Genomic DNA, 23,673 nt, shown 5'->3' with positions numbered 1-23,673 from the left:
TTATTTCCTGCTTCTGGCTTCCAGAACTATGAGACAGTAAGTTTCTGTTGTTTTAAGCTACCTAGTTTGTGGTCATTTATTGTGGCAGCCCTAAGAAACTGAAAGGCCAGTCTTTTCCAGTCAGGCAGATGTGAGACCGAATTTCTTAAAAAAAAGAAATGCCCCTTTCCCATAAAAATAAAGCAATTGAAGTTTTAGTTTTCAAATGGTAATACCCAGAAGCAAATGCTAACCTTCTTTGAAGGAAGGTGCCTTAAGTAAAGGTTTCAATTATTCAGCACAGATAAAGCTACAAGGAACATGAACTTAACATTAAAAGTCACTAAACACGTGACCAATGCATGATATTACAAATACGTGCATGGATAAGCCACTGAACTACAAGATTGACCTGTAGATTTTAATAAAATGGAGTATAAGGAGTTCATTGATAGGGCTTCTGATTCCACATTGTGACTGACCTTTAGGAAACTTTCACTTGTGAAGTTTTAGTCTGGTATTCTAGAAGAGTACCCCCACTCTGAAAAGTCTCTTAGCATTCGCTTTCCCAGCTGCATATCTGTGTGAGCAGATATTCTTCATATCCTTCGACCACCATAACACAACTCAGGGAACTGGATGTAGAAGCAGATCTTACTATCCAGCTGTCTTCAGTAAGCCAGGTATTAAAGAGATTTGCAAAAATGGAAAACAATACTATGTCATTTATTACACTTTTGTTATTTAAGTTAACATAGAGTGGGTTATTATATTTAAATTAATAATTAATAAATATTTTTAAGACGTTCTCAGGTTTAAGTTCTAGTATAGTAATTATCACTAGATATAACTCAGGTAAAAAGTTCTTTGAGATCCTCGGTAATTTTATGAGTGTATAGGAAACCTGAAACCCTTGAGAACCATCGACTTGAACAATACCTAGAGGGTAATATAATTGGATGGTGAGTACATGGGATCATATTTCACTATTATTTCTTTTTAAACTTTGTATTTGGAAATAACTACAGAGTCACAGAAAGTTGCATGTGCCCTTCACCCGATTTTCTTCAATAGTTACATCTTATGAAACCTGGAGACAGGCATGAATAGATTCATATAACCACCACAGCAAACAAGATACAGACTATTCCATGACCACAAAAATCTCACTGATGGTGTACCTCATTGTAGGTACTCTAAATAACTTCCAACTGTTAAGCTTATTTCATTACTACTTTAAACATTATTTTGGAAAAATAGTTGATTAAGAAACTTGGATATTATAAAAACTGGATCATTATTATTTTGTAATATCTTAAAAATGGAAGAAATGTGGATTATTTGTAAAAACGTAGGTGTCTTAAGGTTTAATAAAATGATACTGCACTGAGAGTCCACCTCCCATATACCATGGATCAAAGTTGTGGTATGAAATGATAGGGAATATTATCATACTTTGATTTTTCTCATATGACAGGGAGAAATCAAAGCCAAACAGGATTTCATTAGAAGTTATCTTTGGTCCAGTTAAACACGTTGCACTTTGGACTCAAAATGTGCGCCTGAAACCATATACACCATATTCAGTCTCCCTTTCAAGGCAGAATTATAACTGCCTTTCCTCTCTTTCCAAGTCTTCCATAACATCATTCACAAATGCAAACATTATCGGCCAGCCTCCAAAAAATTACTTTCAGTGTCAGGAAACTCATCACTTTTTGAGAAAGCACATTTTATTTGGTAAATTGTTCCTGCTGTTTTTCTTGATATTAATCTAAGTCTCTTTCCCAGTGTTTTACTGTTTGGATCTAGTTCTCCCTTCTAGACTCAAGAGTAAGTAATCCCTTTTCTTAAACATCAAATATTGTTAGTAACTTTTAAATCCTCTCTCTTTAAGACTTCTTTTCTTTAGGCTAAACAATTCCCGTATTAACTATTCTCGTGTACACTGGCTATCAGACCCTTAGCCTTTTTAGTTGGATTTCTTTGGAGAAGTGCCAGTTTGTTAATGAACCCTTTTAAATAGTGGCATCTACAATAAAGCACAATATTCAAGGCTTGGTCTAATTTATGCAGAATATGTCAGATTAGTGTATAATGTGGCACCATCAAGCTTTAAAATGTCATTAAAAAGATACAAATATAAATAAATGAATATCTAATTTTAGACTACATTATAACACAAAAAAAGTCTTATTAGTATAGAAAGAAATAATTATAACCAGGGAAATTTCTCTACAAAACAAAGGGCTGAATTCTTCCAGGGTTATTACCTTCATATTTGGATTTCTATCGTGCCAGTATTGAATTGGTTCTTCTTGGCACACGATGCAAAAAGTAAATATATTTTCTTTCTGCAAAACCAAATTTATTTTCACTTTCTCACTTCTCTGACTATGACGTTGTATTGTTAAAGACAAGAAAACAAGCCCAAAATAGTGTCTCCTATACTAAGCCTCATGTCACCAAACTGAGACTTAATCACAGGTTCAGCTCTCCCAGAAATGCAATCTTAAGTCAATCAGGAATGGCCTGATCAGCACTAGCTAGGTAATCTGCCTGATAGACTCCTGCCATCGCCTAAAGGAAAGTAACTTTACAATAACCAACCCACTGTTTTGCCTAGTGTAACTTCCTTATTTCTTCTCCGTTCTGCCTATAAAAGTCTCTCATTTTGTACAGCTCCTTTGAGCTCCTTTCTTTCTACTAGGTTGGATGCTTCCTGATTCTAATCGATTTTTGCTCAAAGTCTTAAAACTTGTAACATGCCTCAGTTTGTCCTTTGACAGGGTATACCTCTAGAGCTTAACATACTTATTTTATTTTCATCTTCTTATAGCTCACCTGTGTCCATGCTATATGATCTGAAAATGTAGATATAGAACAACCTTAAAAATATAGAAGAAGATTATAGACAGAATATGCAAGCTTTTTTCCCCTTACTTTTCAGTAATCATAATTGGTAGTAGTAGCAATACTATTGTTATTCTGAGACTGTTTCGTGTGTGCTGTGGGACAAAGCAAATGAGAAATTATGCATTCTTATATGTATATCATTCCTTGTATCTTTGAGAACCAGGATTCTTGGTGTGGAAGAAAGGAGTGAGAGATTTAATATGGATGAGATTAAGTAAAAAATTCTAGTCCTGAATTGGAACTCAGGAAATTCAAAATATGAATTATGAACTCAAGAAAAAACTTAAATACTTACCTGAAGGAGATTATTATTAATTATCTTGCAAACTGGCTAAATAAAAATAAAAAATTAATCACTTTTCCTGCCATTTATGTATGTCCTGTACCACTGAGTAGCCAGTATTAGATGAGGGGAAATGTCTCTGTGTAAAACTCTTTCAGCTAATAAATAAAGCAAAATGATAGATTATCACCATTTTACAGTCCCCAAATAAGTAAAAGAATGAAATCAGACATTATATACCTCCTAATTAAAAATCTCACATCACCACCTATAGCTTTGGCAAAGGGATCAAAACCGAATCTGGTGAAACCTCTGGATGTAGCTGTCAATTAGCAGAAAACACAAATTTGAGCTTTTTCATGTGTCTGAAATCAGCAAAATCCAAGTTAGATGGCCTGGGTCTTTCATCAGATTAATTATAAGAGAAAGAGATGGAGGGGGAATTGAGCGATATAACCATGAAGAAATGCAAGCCAGATCTCTCTACAAAGTCAAGATAGTGCTTACTTTTTGGGGGAGAAGGAGGCTGTGATTTGCGTGAGGCTTCTGGGGTGACTGACAAAGTTCTATTTTTTTACCTGTGTGGTAGTTACAAGAGTGTTTGCCTCATAGTAAGATAAGCTATAAATTTGTTTTGTGTAATTTTCTGCCTCTTCCTTTTATTTTTACCAAAAAAAGATAAAAAGGAACAAAAACAAACAAATCGTTATATTTTTGAAGAAAATATTTTCTTTTTTCCCCCCTGTGTTTAGGAATCCTAATTGCTATAGCATATATTTAGGAAAACTGTTTTCCCACCCATTGCTTTTTCTTATTCTTCTCACAGTTCCCAGATTCTTCCATATACTTTTTAAAATAGAGGCCACAGCTGTATGTGTTTAAATAATTGGCCAGGCAAGGTGAATATAACAGGAGAAGAGATTCTCCACGTATTCTTATGTACTCTGAACTATACGCTAATCCGCAAACCATTACCAGTTCATGAAGAGATAAATACAAAAGTTGAAAGTAAATATTTAGAAATTATAGCCATTTGACAGAATTGTCATATATCTGTTCAACTTAATAAGATATTTGGGCTCACATTTTGAATGTTTTTGCAACTTTTCACTTTATATTTCTAGGATTATGTCAAAGGATCAAGAAGTCAATATTTTTCTAATAATTCATTCTATTATATTTTACGAATGTACCTATGCACAAGAGATTGCAAAAAACCCCAAAACAACCCGTTTTCTTGATCACAGATTTGATAAACACTACCTTAGAGGTTCCGTTCTCTTGGAATTTATTTGTTTTGTCAGGCTTGAGAGACTGGAAACAGATCATTTGCCCCAGATGAAGGCAAATATCTGTCTTTGTGCCCGCATCATTTTGGAATCTAAACAAACCACAACAACAATGCCAAGAAAACTAAGAGGCATTCCTTGTCAATAATTGTAGAAATAGCACATTTTTTTCAGTTTGGATGATTTAAGCACTGCCATGTCTGAAATGGAGAAGAATGCTCAAAATATAAGTCATAATGAAGTTCATACACCTTTAATTCCATGGCTCTTTAAACTGTTCTAAATATGCATTTTGCAAGTGTTTATCTTTTCCTTCAGGCCAGAAAGGCATTTTATGACACTATTAACACAATGCCTCCAGGCATTTAATGAATATTTTTCTGACTTAACAAGCAAAATATTTTATTGTAGGGCTGGCCTGGTGGTGCAGCGGTTACGTTCACAGGTCACAGTCTTCTATGGGCTCGGGGAAAAAAAAAGTTGAGGAATTATCCCAGAAAGTAAATCACATGACATAAAGATATATACTATAAGACGAGGACAAAAGTTTTAGAAGATCAATCCAAGAGATCCAACAGAAAATAATGAAACAAATAACAGAAGAATGTACCCCAGAGTTGAAGTGAGACCAAAATTTTGAAATTGAAAGAGCCTGCAGCATGCCATTCAAAACAAGTGAAAAAAGACTGATATAGGAACTTCCTAATGAAATTTAAGGTTCTAAAAGATTCCACAGTTTAAAATAAATAAATAAAAGTAACTTCCTTGGAATATGAATCAGATCGGCTACAGATTTCTCCTTGGCAATGCTAGATTCTGGAAAGCTGTGGAGTAATGCCTTCAAATTTTGGAAGGAATATTTTTATTATAAAAGTCTATAAGCACCAAACTATCAACCAAGTGTTGTGGCAGCATTACTTCCTTCATTTTGTAAAAGGAGAGTCTAAAGATACAGTTTACAATTAATGTAACAAGAAATGGAAAAGCATGAAATTGCAGAGCGCCATCAGGGTCTGGAAACTAAGCGATATGAATAATAGTAAAAACAATAGTGGATGCTTCACCTGGAGAAGAGAAGATACAGGGAGGATATAATAATGGCTCCAAATATTGGAAGGACTCCCATTTGATGATATGATTTTTGCTTTTTTTCCAAGGCCGTTTATTTCCTATACCTGGTAATACTATTCTTGTTTCTGAGTGTTGATTCTCCATGACCTACTGTGGTTTGCTGCCAAGCGAGATGTGCCAAAATGTTTTGACAGTATTCCTTGCTTATTTTCCAACATCTTAATGTTATATTTTCTCTTTGAAATTTCTGGAATGCATGCTACTTTATCTCCTCTCCAATATTTCTTATAGCAACTTTCCTCCCTTTTATTTATGCTGACCCCCAGAATATAAGACTTATAAAATGAAGAGTCCAATTTATTTGGGGGCTAGTTATTTAATTCCATCAAATCTCAAATCCTCAGTGAGACTATAAATGTAGCTCTTTTCTCAAGACCTAGAATATCGTAAATACTCAAAAAGTTGTTTATTATTATCAATAGGTTAAAATACAATTTCTTTCTTCCCTCTTCTCTCATTCCCTCAAGAAAATCAGTCCACATTCAGTAACAATATGACTACAATTTGTAATTGTGTTGTTTCGTCACATTATAATTCCAGTGTTGAATTCTGATTTTCAAACTTCAGTGTGTACCAGACTACCCTATGCAGCTTATTAAAAAGTAGAAACTCAGACCCTTTCTCTAGAGGTATCCATTGAGCAGATCTGGGGTGGGCTTAGACTTAAGCATTTTAGATAAACACCGAGGACCATGAACCACACTTTGAGAAATCGGCATCCTCCTAGATATACAAATGTCTAATCATAATCTCTGTAGCCTTTGGACTGGACTATAGTCTACAGTCTCCACTCATACTCTTCTAGTGACAGAGAGCTCCTCTCACAAGACAGGTCATTGATTTTTTGTTTTTGTTTTTTGAGGAAGATTAGCCCTGAGCTAACTGCTGCCAATCCGCCTCTTTTTGCTGAGGAAGACTGGCCCTGAGCTAACATCTGTGCCCATCTTCCTCTGCTTATACTTGGGACACCTACCACAGCATGGCTTGCCAAGCGATGCCATGTCTGCACCTGGGATCCGAACCGGCGAACCCCGGGCCGCCAAAGTGGAACATGCAAACTTAACTGCTGCGCCACAGGGCCGTCCCCCATTGATTATTTTAATAATTTTTATTTTTATGTAGCATCCATTACTAATAGGGTGACCAATCATCTAGGTTTGCTCAGGACTGATGGGTTCTGGGAACATGGAAATTTCAGTGATAAAACTGAGAAAATCCCAGGAAAAGTTTGTCACAAACTCCAGAATCTAAAATCTTTCTTTGAAATCATCCAGGAAAAAGGAATAAAAGGATAAAGAAGAAAATATCTATTGACTTTCATTGTTTCAACCAATACTGTTCATGTGATATGTACCAGGCACTATTCATGTGATAGACATAACAATGAGCAAGATAGACTCACACTTTTCCCTTATCGGGTTTCCAAACTATTGAGAGAGAAAAAAGTAAACAGTCACTTTAATTAAGTCATGTAAAACTGGGAGTACAGACTGTTGTAAGAGCACATATCACAAGCACCTAAACCAGTTTAGTGAGATCATTGGAAGATTACTGTGGAGCTAGTCACCACTTGGCATCAACTATAACAAATTACTCAACCCTGAAACACTGTCTTGGGCAACTATATTTAACGACAGTTTGTCTGGGTGGGAGTCTATCTTTTTGCTTTTGCTGCATCTGTGACTTAAACAACAAGAATATATTTGCTCCTGATTTTGTAGGTTGACAGTTTGAGCTGTATCCAGCTGAAGAGGCTTATCACTGTTCCACGTGGTCTCCACTGGTTTTACACACAGGACAGATAGATTCCTCATCTGGGATGGTTGCAAAAGCTGATACAGCTGACATTGTTGGATGACTGTGCCTCCTTCTCCACATGGTCACCCTTCCTCAAAGAGGCTTATGATGAGTTTTACATGGCAACAGTGTTTCAAGAGAATAAGAATGAAAACTGCAAGCTTCTTGAGACCCTACACAACCTCATTTCTGTTGCTTTCAGTTGGTGAAGGCAAGACACAAGGCCAGCACAGATTTAAGGGTCAGAAATAGTCTCTGTTACTGATGGAAAGAGCTAAAATATTGGCTATTTGTAAGCTCTTTCATGGAAGAAGGAAAAGTAATTTATCCATAAACTCACGGTTGCATTTGTCAAAGTTTTCTTCAAGGACAGTTAATTAACTTATAGCACACACAAAATCCTCATATGCTTGTAAATCTGAGCACAGCTCCCTAATCTATTCACTCATCTAGATGACTGTTTCACGCCTTCTTCTCTCTCCTCAAACCTTCAAATCCCTTTTTCTAGTCTTTACTACTTGCTGATGATCTTATTTCCTAATTCACACACACACCCTCCCAAAACCCACAGTGGTTCTACTGCCACTATCTACTCCCAACGACTGTACCGCGTATTTGCTATCTTCCCTCCTTTCACAATGTATGGCACGTCTCTAATCTTATTGAAAGTGAAATATTCCATTTATGAACAAGAATCAACTCCCTCCTGCCTAATCAAGGACATTGATCAGTCCTCAGTCCTCATCTTACTGAACCTATAAGCAGGATTTGATGTGGCTAATCCATCTCTTTTTCTTGAAACATTTTCTTTTAAAATCCAGAGCTCTTCACTTTTATAGGTTTTTTCCTTACGTTTCTGGCCTGTCCAGCTCAGCCTCCGTTACTGATTTCTCATCTCTTCAACCACCTCATGTTGAAATACTCTGGCGGCATCAATCCTTGAACCTCTTATCTTCTTGATGACCACATACTCTCTTGAAGATCTCATCCAGTCTCAAGGATTTAAACGCTATCCATCCTCTGATAACCTTCAAGTTTATACATCCAGTCCAGACTTTTTTGCACGTAAGGTTCTTATATCCTTTTTTTTTTTCTGAGGAAGATTTACTCTGACCTAACATCCATGCCAATCTTCCTCTATTCTTTAGCATGTGGGCCACCAGCAAGGCATGACTGCTAACAGAACAGTGCAGGCCCATGTCCAGGAACAAAACCTGGGCTGTCAAAGCAGAGTGCACTGAACTTAAACACTAGGCCACCGGGGCTGGCCCTAGGTTCTTATATGATTAGATTCACACATCCTACTTGAATATCTAATAGCTACCTCAAACATAACATGTCTGCTCAAAAAAAATCCTAGATTTCCCCCTAAACCAAATCTTTTCATAGACTTCTCTATTTCAAGAAATGCCAATTCTATCCTTCTACTTGCTCAAAACCATATCCTAGAAAAATCCTTGACTGCTTTCTTTCTGTCACCCCTTCATCCTATAAGTCAGCAAATCCTATTGACTATACCTTCAAAACATATGCAGAATCTGTCAAATGTTATCACCTCTATGACAACAATTTTGTGCAAATCACTATAATTTCTTGCCTATATTTCTGCAGTACATTTCTAACTACACTCTCTGCTTCCATGTTGCTGCCTTTTAATCGAGTCTTAACACAGTGGCCACAATGATCTCTTAAAAATGGCAGTCAGGACTTCTGGCTTTGGATGTTTATAGACAGCTGGACCAATGGATTCAGAATCTAGAGCGCTAACCATTACACCATGGAACCCCACACAAGGAAGCTGGAAAGAGAATAATTCCTAAATTAGCAACCATGAAATAAATAGAAAATCTACAAAATCCATAACTTTTCTTGAATTCAATAGAGAGCTGAAGTAAACCTAAGGAAAGAAAAGTGTCTCCAAGGAGATATGGAATTCACACATTTGTTGACTAGAAGCAGCACATGGGACGAAGATGGGGCTGCCATAGAAACAGGGAAAAAGATTTAAGATAAATTTTTTAATGAATTGCTAAAGACTTAGTGTAAGTTAATGTGACAGTATAGAAACTCTGAAAGCTGGAGATCCAGGGGAGTTTGAACCCAATTGCTGCCTCCATGGACCTTAGTGTGTCCTCACTGAAAACATGGGAGCCAGGGTGAGATACTAAAGGGAACTCTCCTTATTGGTACCATCCTGGGTGAAAGGATCAGTGCCAGCTGTAGGAAAGGCAAGATGCCTTGCCTAGTTCCTATTCCTCTATGTTTCTACAGAATACAAACCTTAAGTCACTGAGGTGAAGGGCAGAAAAATCCCCCACGGTACATTTGAAGTTCTATTACTAGACGAAGAAAAAATTTTAAAAATGTAAATAACTCTCAACCCCAGCAGAAAGGTATAGGAAACCATCCTAGGCTCAGACCATTAGAAATCTACATCTGGTAAGGGAGGAATCAGAAACTATCTCCTGCACAAGATACATTGATGATACAGAGTACGTGGCAGAGTTTGGCTGTCATGGGTAAAAGGGGAAAGACTTTTCAGAAAATGCCAATCCCAAGAACTAGGGACACAGGGCCCACCTAAGTCTGATACTGAACCAGAACAACAGAGAATGCCCCAAACAACATCTTCCCAACAGGCCAGCAGGCGCTGAGTGATAGTAGACTACCTCTGGAGGATGAGCAAGAGTGTAGAGGGTTGGGGGGAAGCTCTCAAAGGCTCTGGCTCACAGATAAAGCCTAAAACTGATGGTGAAAATCGAAGTGAAAAATAAAATGCCAGCAACCCAATTCACACTCTAAACACAAAGTAAAACTAGAGGAATTTATAGACTGTGGTGTACTGTAGGTAAGTAACAAAAGAGAAACCCTGCTCAATTCCTGACTAGATTGATTCACAATAAAGACTTAAGATAAGATTTAACCTAAATGTGCCCAGGCATAAATACTAGTTACCCAGTCTCCACTGTTCTACACATTATGTCTAGCTTTTACAAAAAAATGAGTCAAATGGTAAAAGAAAAAAAATTGTTGAGAAACAAAACAATCAGTAAAATGCAATAGGTACAACTCAAAAATCGGTACTAACAGAGAGGAATTTCAAGATAACTATAATTAAAAAGTTAAAGGCTCTACTTGGAAAACATGTGCAACATGCATGAACAGTTGGATAATTTCAGCAAAGAGATGAAAAATATAAGAAAGAATCAAATGGAAATGCTGGGAAAAAAAATACAGTAACAGAGATGAAGAGTGCTTTTGATGGGTTCATCACTAGATTGGATAGAACAGAAAGAACCCTGAACTTTAAGATAGGTCTACAGAAAGTATCCAAACTGCAACACACAAAGAAAGAAAAGGTTACCCAAGATTTCAAACATCGGGTCAACGTCAAACAGTTTAACTTAGGTGTAGTTGGGGTCCAAGAAGTAAGAGAGAGAGAATTTGGCAGAAGAAATATTTGAAAAGGTAACAGCTGATAGCACACACACACACACACACACACACATAGACACACACACAGATACATCATGTTTAAGCTGCTGAAAATGAAAAATAAAGAGAATATCTTGAAGGTATTATGGGGTGAGAGAGTGAGAGAGATCACATTACATACAAAGGAATAAAGATAAGAAGGATAGCAGGCTTCTTGTCATAAATTGCATTTGACAAAAATCAAGGAACTAGTATCATTAGAGTCCTGAAAGAGACAAAAATAGGTCGACCAGTAATTCTGTGCCCAGTAAAAATATATTTCAACAATGAATGAAGACTTTTTCAAGCAATCTAAAGCCTAAATCATTCATTATAAACAGGCCTGGGCTGTAAAAAATGTTAAAGAAGATAGACAAAAGGTCTTCAGAAAAAATGTATATGATACCAGAAAAAAACCTGGGTCCTCTCAAAGAAAACAAGAGTCCTGGAAAAGGTAAAAATTAGGATAAATATAAAATTCATTTCATGTTATTTTTAATCACACTAAAAATAATCTATTACCTAAAGCAAAAATAGAGGCAATGTATTGTGTGTTCACAACATATGTAAAAGAAAAATGCCTGAGAAAAATATCACAAAAGATAGAAAGGTGGAATTGGGAGTATACTGTTATAAACCTCGGACAATTATAAATGAAATGATATAGTATTACTTGAAGGTAGATCGTGATTAAATAAAGACACTTGCTCTAAACCTTAGAGTTACCAATAAAAATTGAAAAATTTTAACTTAATCAATATAAAAAATAAATCACAAGTAGATAAAACAGAATTATATAATAATTAATTAATCCAAAGAGTAAAGAAAAGAGTGAGAAAAGATAGAATAGAAAATGACTAACAAAATGATAGATTTTAAGCCAACCATATCCACAGTAATGTTAAATGTTAATAGTCTATGTACACCAGGTAGAAAAAGAAATTGTCAGATTGAACAAACAAACAAGGTGTGCTGTCAACAAGAAATCAACTTTAAAGATAAAGTCATAGGGTAAAAGTGAAAAGATGAAAAAAGATATGCCACGAAAATTCTGATCCAAATAAAAGTTGGATTGGCTATACTGATATCAGAAAACATAGATTTTGGAAATAATATTACCAAGGATAGAGACATTACACAATGATAAAGGGAGTCAATTCATCAAGAAGACACAACAATCCCAATTGTTTATATACACAAAATCAGGACTTAAAAGTACATGAAACAAAAAAGTGATAGAACTGAGAGATGAGATAGACAGATCAAAAATTATATTTGAAAACTTCAAAACCCATCTCTCAGTGATCAAAAGAACAAGAAGACAGAAAATCAGTGAGGATATATAAGACATGAACAACACTATCGACTGACTTGACCTAATTGATATTTATAGAACATTTCACACAACAACAGCAGGTTATACATTCTTTACTTGTAATCATAAAACATTAGTCAAGGTAGACCATATTCTAGTTCATAAAATAGACCATTAAATTTATTATTTAGAAATGATAATCATGTGATGTGAGAGAGGTGTTAGCTAACACTATGGTGATAATCACATTGCAGTATATAAATGTATCAAATCAACATGTTGTACACGTTAAACTTACAGAATGTGATATGTCAATTATATCTCAATAAAAATAAACTTTAAAAAAGAAGTAAAATCATTTCTAGTAGGTTCTCTAACCATCAGAAAATTAAACTAGATATTAATAACAGAAAATCTCTGCAAAATAATCAAGTATTTAGAAGTGAAAAAATAACTCTAAATAACCCATGGGTAAAAGAGGGAGTCACAAGGGAAATTAGAAAATATTTAGAATCCAATGAAAATGAAAAAATGACAAACAAAATCTCTGGGATGCAAACTAAAGAAGTGCTTAGAGAGCAATTTGTAACATTGAATGCTTATATTAGAAAAGAAGAAAGCTCTAAAATCAATGATCTAATCTTCTGCTTTGAGAAACTAGAAAGAGAGGAGCAGAATAAACTCAAAGCAAGCAGCAAGAAGGAAACAACAAAGATAGCAAAAATCAATGAAATCGAGAGCAGAAAAACAATAGCTCGATTAAATGACTTTGAAAAGATTGATACAATTCATAAACTTCTAGCCATACCAACAAAGAAAAAAAGGGAGAAGATACAAATTACTGATATCATAAACAGAAGAAGGAAAATCACTACAGACCCTACTGATATACAAAAAAGTAGAAATGGAATATTAACAAAAATTTTACGTGTATTAATTCTAAAATTTAGAACAAATGGACCAATTCCTTGAAAGAAACTACCAATACTGACTCAAGAAGAAATGCATAACCTGAATAACTTTGTATCAGTTAAAGAAATTGTACATAAACATTTTTCAACCAAAAAGTCTCTGGGTCTATATGTCTTTTTTTTATTATTAAGAACTTATGTTTTTAGAGTACTTTTAGGTTCACAGAAAAATTGAGGGATTTCTCATATATCTCCTCCCCCTATACATTCATAGCCTTCTCCATTATCATCATCCCCCACCAGAGTGATACATTTGTTAAAACTGATGAACCCACAATGACACATCACAAGCACCCGACGTCCATACTTTATCTTATGGTTCACTTTTGGTGTTGTGCATTCTATAGGTTGGACAAATGTATAATGGCATGCATCCATTATTATGGTATTATACAGAGTATTTTTGCTGCCCTAAACTTTCTCTGTGCTCTGCTTATTATTGTCTCTCTCCACCCCTACCCTTGTCAACCACTGATATTTTTACTGTATCCATCATTTTGCCTTTTACAGAATGTCATATAGTTGGAATCATACAGTATGTACTCTTTCCAGATTGGCTTCTTTTACTTAGTAATATGCATTTAAGTTTCTTCCATGTCTTTTCACGGCTTGATAGCTCATTTCTTTTTAGCTCTGAATAAAATCCCATTCTTATGATTGGATGTACTACAGTCCCCTTATCTCTTTACCTAGGGAAGGACATCTTGTTTTTTTCTGTTTTGGCAATTATGAATAAAGCTTCTATAAGCATCATTGTGCAAGATTTTGTGTGGACATAAGTTTTCAACTACTTTGGTTAAATACCAAGGAGTATGAATCCTAGATTGTATGGTAAGAGTATATTTAGTTTTGTAAGAAAGCACCAAACTGTCTTCTAAAATGGCTATCCCAATTTGCATTCCCACCAGTAATGCATGAGAGTTTCTGTTGCTCCACATTTTCACCAGCATTTGATGTTGCCAGTGTTCTGGATTTTTGCCATTTTAATAGATGTTTAATGGTATCTCATTATCGTTTTAATAAACATTTCTCTAATGACATAGGATGTTGAGTACCTTTTCATATGCTTATTTGCCATCTGCTTATCTTCTTTGATAAGGTGTCTGTTAAGGGCTTTGGCCCACATTTTTAATAAGGTTGTTGGTGTTCTTATTGTTGAGTTTTTAGAATTCTTTGTATATTTGAATAACAGTCCTTTATCAAATGTGTCTTTTGTAATGTTTTTTTCCAAGGCTGTGGGGCTTGTCTTCTTGTTCTCTTGACGTTGTCTTTCACAGAACAAGTTTTTTTTTAATTTTAATAAAGTCCAGCTTGTCAATTATTTCTTACGTGGATCGTGTCTTTGGTGTTGTATCTAAAAAGACATGGCCGCATTGAAGGGCATCTAGATTCCTATGTTATATTATAGGAGTTTTATAGTTTTGTGTTTTGCACTTAGGTCTGTGATCCATTTTGAATTCATTTTTGTGAAGAATGTAAGACCTGTGTCTAGATACATTTTTTTCCATATAGATGTCCAGTGGTTCCAGCACCATTTGTTGAAGATTATCTTTGCTTTATTGTAATGTCTTTTTTCCTTTGTCTAGGATCAGTTGACTATATTTATGAGGGTCTATTTCTGGACTCTCTATTCCATTCCGTTGGTCTATTTGTCTATTCTTTTGCCAATACCACACTATCTTGATTACTATAGCTCCATAGTAAGTCTTAAAGTCTGGTAGTGTCAGTCCTCCAACACTGTTCTTCTCCTTTCACACTGTGCTGGCTATTATGGGTCTTTTGCCTCTCCATGTAAACTTTAGAATCACTTTGACATCCACAAAATGACTTGTTCAGGGGCCAGAGATGTGGTCGAGTGGTTGAGTTCACGTGCTCCGTTTCGATGGCCCAGGGTTTCACCAGTTCGGATCCTGGGTGCAGACATGGCACCACTCATCAGGCCATGCTGAGGTGGCGTACCACATAGCACAACCAGAAGGACCTACAACGACAATGTACAACTATATACTGGGCTACTTTGGGGAGAAAAAGAAGAAGAAAAAAGGAAGATTGGCAACAGATGTCAGCTCAGGTGCCAATCTTTAAAAAAAAAATGACTTGTAGAGATTTTGATTTGGATTGCATTATCTATAGATCAAATTGGAAAGAACTGACATCTTGACAGTATTGGGTCTTCTTATCTGTAACATGGAATATCTCTCCATTTATCTAGTTCTTCTTTGATACCATTCATCAGAGTTTTGTAATTTTCCTCATATAGATCTTGTACATATTTTGTTAGATCTATACCTAAGTATCTCATTTTGTGGAGTGCTGATGTAAATGGTATTACATTTTTTATTTCAAATTTCACTTGTTCATTTCTGGTATATAGGAAAATGATTGACTTTTGTATATTAACCTGGTGTCCTACAACTTGCCATAATCACTCATTGGTTCCAGGAGTTATTTTGTCTATTCTTACTGATTTTCTGTATAGATGATTGTATCATCTGTGAACATAGTTTTGTTTCTTTCTTCCCAATCTGTATACCATTTATTTCTTTTCTTAATCTTATTGCATTAGCTAGAGCTTCTAGCACAATGTTCAAAAGGAGTGGTGGAAGAGACATCCTTGCCTTGTACCTGGTTTTAGTAGGAAAACTTCAAGTTTCTCACCATTAAGTATGACATATTTCTTCACAGGAAAAATCCACCAACCACTTCAGGAAGAAATAATACGAAACTTTTACAAAATATTTGAGAAAATAGAGTATGAATAAACACTTTCTTTTTGTTTGTTTGTTCCTTTATAGTAACTTTATTTATAGTAGCCAAAAACTGGAAACAACCTAGATGCCCCTCAGTGGATGAATGGTCAAACAAACTGTTTTACATCCATACCATGGAATACTACTTAGCAACAAAAAGAAATGTACTACAAACAGATGCAACAACCTGGATGAATCTCCAGGAAATTAGACTAAATAATTTCTCACATTTTTTTCAGGCCAGTCTTACTCTGATACCAAAACCAGACAAAGGTATTTATAGATAACCAGAGAACAAAATAGATAAACAGAGCACAAAATGTCTCATGAACACAGACTCAAAAGGTCTCTAAATAATATTAGCATATTCAATCCAGACATATATGAGATAATACCTCATTAACAAGAGATGTTTATCTCAGAAATGAAATGCTGTTCAACATTCAAAAATCAATGTGATTCATCATATTAAAAAACTAAAGAAGAACATCTATATGATCATCTCAATAGATGCAGAAGAAAGTTATCAAAATTCAACATTTATTCATCAAAAATTCTCATTAAACAAAGAGTAGATGGTAACTTCTTAAACCTCGTAATGGACATCTATGAAAAACCTACATCCAACATACATACTGGTGGAAGACTGAATGTTTCTTCCTAAGATCTCAAATAAGGCTGGAATGTCCACTCTTACCACCTCTATTCAACATTGTAGTAGAGGTTCTGACTAGTGTAATAAACAAGTGAAAAGAAATAAAAGGCATTCAAGTTAGAAAGGAGGAAATAATAGACTCTATTCTCATAGACGTGATCATCTGAGTAGAAAATCCTAAAGAGTCTATAAAAAAGCAACAAGAACTAATAAATTAGTTTAGCAAATTTACAGGATAAAAGGCCAATATTTAAAAATCACTTCTATTTCTAAATACTAGCAATGAACAATTGGAAATTAAAATTTAAAATACAGTGTCGTTTATGATACCACCAAAAAACATGAGTTACTTTGGTGTAATTTTTTAAAAATGTGTGCAACATCTGTATGCTGAATAATACAAAGCACGGAGAAGAGTCTATGAAGATCTAAATATACGGAGAGAGATACTATATACTGCGCTTATGGTTTGGAAGACTCAATATTGTTAATAGGTCATTTCTTCCCAAACTGACCTATAAATCCAACACAATTTGTAGAACTAAACAAGCTGGTTATAAAATTTATATGGGAAAACAAAGTATCTAAAATATCCTAAACAATTTTGGAGAAGAAAAACAAAATTGGAAGACTCATACTATTCAATACAGTGTTGTATTGGTCAATTGAGTTTCAACAAAGATGTAAATGGAGAAAGCATACTCTTTTCAACAAATGATGCTGGAATAATTGGATATTCATTTGCAAAAAATAATAACCTCAATCCATACCTTGTATCATATAAAAAATAACTTCTAAAATTAAGTATAAAATCAGAAACTATTAAACTTCTAAAATAAAATGCAAAAGTATGTATTTATAACCTTGTAGTAGTCCACAATTTCTTAGATACAAAACAAAATGTAAAATTCCTAAAATAGAATAAAAATGATAAATTTAACTTCCTCAAAATTTAAAAGATTGCCGTTCCAAACATACTGTTAATAATCCAAATGTCCATCAACAGGTGACTGGATAAAGTGTTGTATATACATACAGTGAAATAAAACTAATAAAAAGGAATGAACTATCAGTACACAGAATAACATGGATGAAACTCAAAATAGTTATCTGAGTCAAAGTAGCCACATAATGAAAAAGAAAATATTCTATGATTCCACTTTATAACATTCTAAAATTCACAAACTATTCAGGAGTAACAGTAGATCAGTGGTTGCCTGGGAATGAGGACCAGGGAGGGAGGAGGGGATGAATTACAAAGGGGCATGAAGAAACTTTTTGAGTGATGAGGGTGTTCACCACCTTAAATGTGGTAACGATTTCATTCATGGACCTATATCTCAAAACTTACCAAATTGTATACTTCAAATATATGCAGTTTATTGGATGTGGATTATGTCAATAAGCTGTAACATGGAAAAATACTGTTAAGAATTACAGAGTGGAAGAGAATAGCTTTAAATTCATACTTGGTGAAAGATTTGTGTTTAGAATATATCAAGGACTCTTGAAACTCCATACTAAGAAAACAAACAACCCAATAAAACAATTGGATTGAAGATCTGAAGAGAACCTTCACCAAAAAGATATCTATACGGCAAATAAATGTGTGAAAAATACTCAACATCATTATTCGTTAAGGAAAAGCAAAATTAATCCACAATGAGATACTACTATATGCATATTAAAATGGGAAAATAACAGCTGACAAATTTTGTAAAGGAAGATAAGCAACAACTCTAATACATTGCTGGTAATAATGTAAAATATTAGAGCCACATTGGAAAACAATTTGCCATACATTGACCATAAGACCTGACAATCCTACTTCTAGATATTTACCCAAGATAGTGAAAACATATGTCCACAGAACAATTTTTATGTGAACGTTCATAGCATTATTCATTGTTTGTTATAGCCCCAAAGTAGAAACAACCCAAAAATCCTTCAAAAGGCAAATTGATCAGCAAACTAGTATGTCTGTACAATGGAATTCTACTCAGCAATAAACAGGAATGCCTAACTGATACACAAGCAACAACGTGAATAAATCTCACACACATTTGACAAATAAAAGAAGGCACACTAAAAAGGCTATATGTGCTATGATTTCACTTACATAACCCATGGAAAAGGCAAAATTACAAGGTAGAAAACTGATCAGTGGTTATCAGCTGGTGTGCGTGGAGGTAGGTGTTGACTACAAAGGGACTTGAGAGAATTTGGGGAAATGATGAAACTCTTCCATATCTTGATTATCATGCTAGTTACATGACTGTATGCCTTTGTGAAATGCAGGGCTGTACACTAACAAGAGTGAATTTTAATGTATATAAACCAAACCTCAGTTTTGAAAAGGAAAATAACAGCAAACTGAGGAATTTAAATATTTTGACAAAAAGTCACACCATATTGTCTCTGCTCAAAACATTCAATGCTTCCCCAGTACACGAGGAATAAAAGCCAAGTCTTTACAATGGCCGACAGGCTCTACACAAGCTTCCCCTTCTCTGGATGCCTCACCTGTTACTCTCCCCTTCATTCACACATCTCCAGCCACAGTGGCCCCTTGATCTTCCTTAAACACATCAAAAAAGTTTCTGCTTTAGAGATTTTGAGCTTGTACTTCCCTGTGCCTGGAATGCACGTCACCTAGATAACTGCATGTCTTGCTCCCTCACCTCTTCTAAGTCTTTGCTCAAATGTCATCTCTTCAGTGATGCTTTATTTTTAACTGTAACTTTTTCCCATTGATGCTTTCTATGCTTCTTCTACACAGAATTTATCACCTTCTGGCAAGTTAAATGTTTTAGATATTATTTTTCTTTATTTTTTTTCTCTGCCCACTTGAATGTAATCTTAGTGAAGACAGAGAATTTCTTTTTCTTTAAAGGTATGATTTTTGTTGTTGCTGTTGTTGAGGAAGATTGGCCCTGAGCTAACATCTGTTGCCAATCTGTCTCTTTTTTTTCTTTTTTTAAAAGATTTTATTTATTTATTCATTTTAATTGCAGTAACATTGGAATATAACACTATATAGCTTTCAGATGTACATCATAATATATTTCAAATTCTGTGTAGATTACGTCATGTTCACCACCCAAAGACTAATTATAGTCCATCCCCTCACATGTGAGCCTAATCACCCCTTTTGCCCTCCCCCCACTTCCCCTATGGTAACCACCAATCCAACCTCCATTGCTATGTGTTTGTTTGTCATTGTTTTTATCTTCTACTTAGGAGTGAGATCATACGGTATATGACTGTCTCCCTCTGACTTATTTCACTCAGCATAATACTCTCAAGGTCCATCCATGTCACAAATGGCTGGATTTCATCATTTCCTATGGCTGAGTAGTAGTCCATTGTGTACAAATACCACATCTTCCTTATCCATTCGTCCCTTGATGGGCACCTAGGTTGCTTCCAAGTGTTGGCTATTGGGAATAATGCTGCAATGAACATAGGGGTGCGGGTATCCTTATGCCTTTGCGTTTTCAAGTTCTTTGCATAAATACCCAGCAGTGGGATAGCTGGATCATATGGTAGACCTATTTTTAATTTTCTGATACTCCATACTGCTTTCCTTAGTGGCTGTACCAGTTTGCACTCCAACCAGCAGTGTACAAGGGTTCCCATCTCTCCACATCCTCTCCAACACTTGATGTTTCCTGTCTTGTTAATTATAGCCATTCTGACTGGAGTGAGGTGATACCTCATTGCAGTTTTGATTTGCATTTCCCTGATAGATAATGATGTTGAGCATCTTTTCATATGCCTGTTGGCCATCCATATATCTTGTTTGGAGAATCTCTGTTCAGCTCTTTTGCCCATTTTTTAATTGGGTTGTTGGTTTTTTTGTTGTTGAGCTGTATGAGGTCTTTGTATATTTTGGATATTAACCCTTTATCTGATATATGGTTTGCAAATATCTTCTCCCAATTGCTAGGTTGCCTTTTCGTTTTGTTGATGGTTTCCTTTGCTGTGCAGAAGATTTTTGGCTTTACGTAGCCCCATTTGTTCATTTTTTTCTTTTGTTTCTCTTGCCCGGTGAGACATGGTGCTTGAAAATATGCTGCTAAGACCAATATCAAACAATGTACTGCCTATGTTTTCTTCTAGACGTTTCATGGTTTCAGGTCTTACAGTCAAGTCTTTAATCCATTTTGAGTTGATTTTTGTGCATGGTGTAAGGGAATGGTCTACTTTCATTCTTTTGGATGTGGCTGTGCAGTTTTCCCAACACCATTTGTTGAAGAGACTCTCCTTTCTCCATCGTATGCTCTTGGCTCCCTTGTCAAATATTAGCTGTCCATAAATGTGTGGGCTTATTTCTGGGCTCTCAATTCTGTTCCATTGATCTGTGTGTCTGTTTTTGTGCCAGTACCATGCTGTTTTGGTTACTATGGCTTTGTAGTATAATTTTAAATCAAGGAGTGTGATACCTCCAGCTTTGGTCTTTTTTCTCAGGAATCCTTTGGCTATTCGGGGTCTTTTGTTGTTCCATATAAATTTTAGGATTCTTTGTTCTATTTCTGTGAAAAATATTGTTGGAACTTTGAAAGGGATTACATTGACTCTATCGATTGCTTTAGGAAGTATGCAAATTTTAATGATGTTAATTCTTCCAATCCAAGAGCATGGAATATCTTTCCATTTCTTTGTGACTTCTTCTACTTCTTTCAACAATGTTTTATAGTTTTTGGTGTACGGATCTTTCACCTCTTTGGTTAAGTTTATTCCTAGGTATTTTATTTTTCTTGTTGCAATTGTAAATGGGATTGCATTCTTAATTACTCTTTCTGCTTCTTCATTGTTAGTGTATAGAAACGTAACCGTTTTTTCTACGTTGATTTTGTATCCCGTGACTTGACTTTATTCCTTTATTGTTTCTAAAAGTTTTGTAGTGGATTCTTTAGGGTTTTCTAGATATAAAATCATGTCATCTGCAAAAAGTGACAGTTTCACTTCTTCCTTTCCATGTGGATCCCTTAATTTCTTTTTCTTGCCAGATTGCTCTGGCTAGGACTTCCAATACTATGCTAAATAAGAGTGATGGCAGTGGGTATCCTTGTCTGGTTCCTGTTCTTAGAGGGATAGGTTTCAGTTTTTCTCCATTGAGAATGATATTTGCTGTGGGTTTGTCATATATGGACTTTATTATGCTGAGGTATTTTCCATCTGTACCCATTTTATTTAGAGTTTTTATCATAAATGGATGCTGTATCTTGTCAAATGCTTTCTCTGCATCTATTGAGATCATCACGTGATTTTATTCTTCATTTTGTTAATGTGGTGTATCACGTTGATAGATTTGCCGATGTTGAACCATCCCTGCATCCCTGGAATGAAATCAACTTGATCGTGATGTATGATCTTTTTAATGTACTGTTGAATTCGATTTGCTAATATTTTGTTGAGGATTGTTGCATTGATGTTCATCAGTGATATTGGCCTGTAGTTTTCTTTTTTTGTGTTGTCCTTGTCTGGTTTTGGTATCAGGATAATGTTGGCTTCATAGAACGATTTAGGAAGCCTCCCCTCCTCTTCAAATTTTTGGAAGAGTTTGAGAAGGATAGGTGTTAAGTCTTCTTTGAATGTTTGGTAGAATTCACCAGGGAAGCCATCTGGTCCTGGACTTTTATTTTTTGGGAGGTTTTTGATTGCTGTTTCGATCTCCTTACTGGTGATCAGTCTATTCAAATTTTCTACTTCTTCTTGGTCCAGTTTTGGAAGGTTGCATGTTTTCAAGAATTTATCCATTTCTTCTACATTATCCAATTTGTTGGTGGATAGCTTTTCATAGTATTTTCTTATTATCTTTTGCATTTCTGAGGTGTCCCTTGTAATCTCTCCTCTTTCATTTCTGATTTTATTTATTCGAGAATTTCCTCTTTTTTTCTTGGTGACTTTAGCTAATGGTTTGTCAATTTTCTTTATCTTTTCAAAGAACCAGCTCTTGGTTTCATTAATTTTTTCTGTTGATTTTTAGTCTATATTTCATTCCTTTCTACTCTTATTTCTCTTATTTCCTTCCTTCTGCTGATTTGGGACTTTGTTTATTGTTCTTCTTCCAGTACCTTTAGATGCACTTTTAGATTGTCTATTTGGGATTTTTCTTGTTTGTTGAGGTAGGCCTGAATTGCTATAAACTTCCCTCTTAGAACTGTTTTTGCTGTATCCCACAGATTTTGGCATGTTGTATTTTCGTTTTCATTTGTCTCCAGGAATTTTTTGATTTCTCCTTTGATTTCTTCATTGACCCAATCGTTGTTCAGTAGCATTTTGTTTAATCTACACATTTTTGTGGCTTTTCTGGTTTTCTTCCTGTGATTTATTTCTAGTTTCATACCTTTGTGGTGAGAAAAGATGCATGGTATTATTTCAATCTTCTTAAATTTATTGAGACTTATTTCGTGGCCTAATGTGTGATCAATCCTGGAGAATGTTCCATGGGCATTTGAAAAGAATATGTATGTTGTGGTTTTTGGATGGAATGTTCTGTATATATCTACTAAGTCCATCTGGTCTAATGTGTCCTTTAAGGCCAGTGTTTCCTTATTGATCTTCTGTTTGGATGATCTATCCATTGGTGTAAGTGGACTGTTAAAAGTCCCCTACTATTATTGTGTTACTGTCTATTTCTCCTTTTATGTCTGTTAATAATTGCTTTACATATTTAGGCGCTCCTATGTTGGGTGCATAGATATTTACAAGTGTTATATTTTCTTATTGGATTGTTTCCTTTATCATTATGTAGTGTCCGTCTTTGTCTCTTGTTGCAGTTTTTGTTTCAAAGTCTATTTTGTCTGATATAAGTATTGCTACCCCTGCTTTCTTTTCTTTGCCATTTGCATGGAATATCTTTTTCCATCCTTTCACTTTCAGTTTGTGAGTGTCTTTAGGTCTGAACTGTGTCTACTGTATGCAGCATATACATGGGTCTTGTTTTTTTATCCACTTGGCCACCCTATGGCATTTGATTGGAGCATTTAGTCCATTGACATTTAAAGTAGCTATGGATAAATATGTATTTATTGACATTTTGTTACTTTTTGTTCTGGGTGTTTTGATAGTTCTTCTCTGTTCCTGTCTTTTTCTCTTGCTCTCTTC

This window comes from Equus caballus, chromosome X, assembly GCF_041296265.1.
Source record: "Equus caballus isolate H_3958 breed thoroughbred chromosome X, TB-T2T, whole genome shotgun sequence".
NCBI classification, from domain to species: Eukaryota; Metazoa; Chordata; class Mammalia; order Perissodactyla; family Equidae; genus Equus; species Equus caballus.
This window is presented reverse-complemented; position numbering follows the sequence as displayed.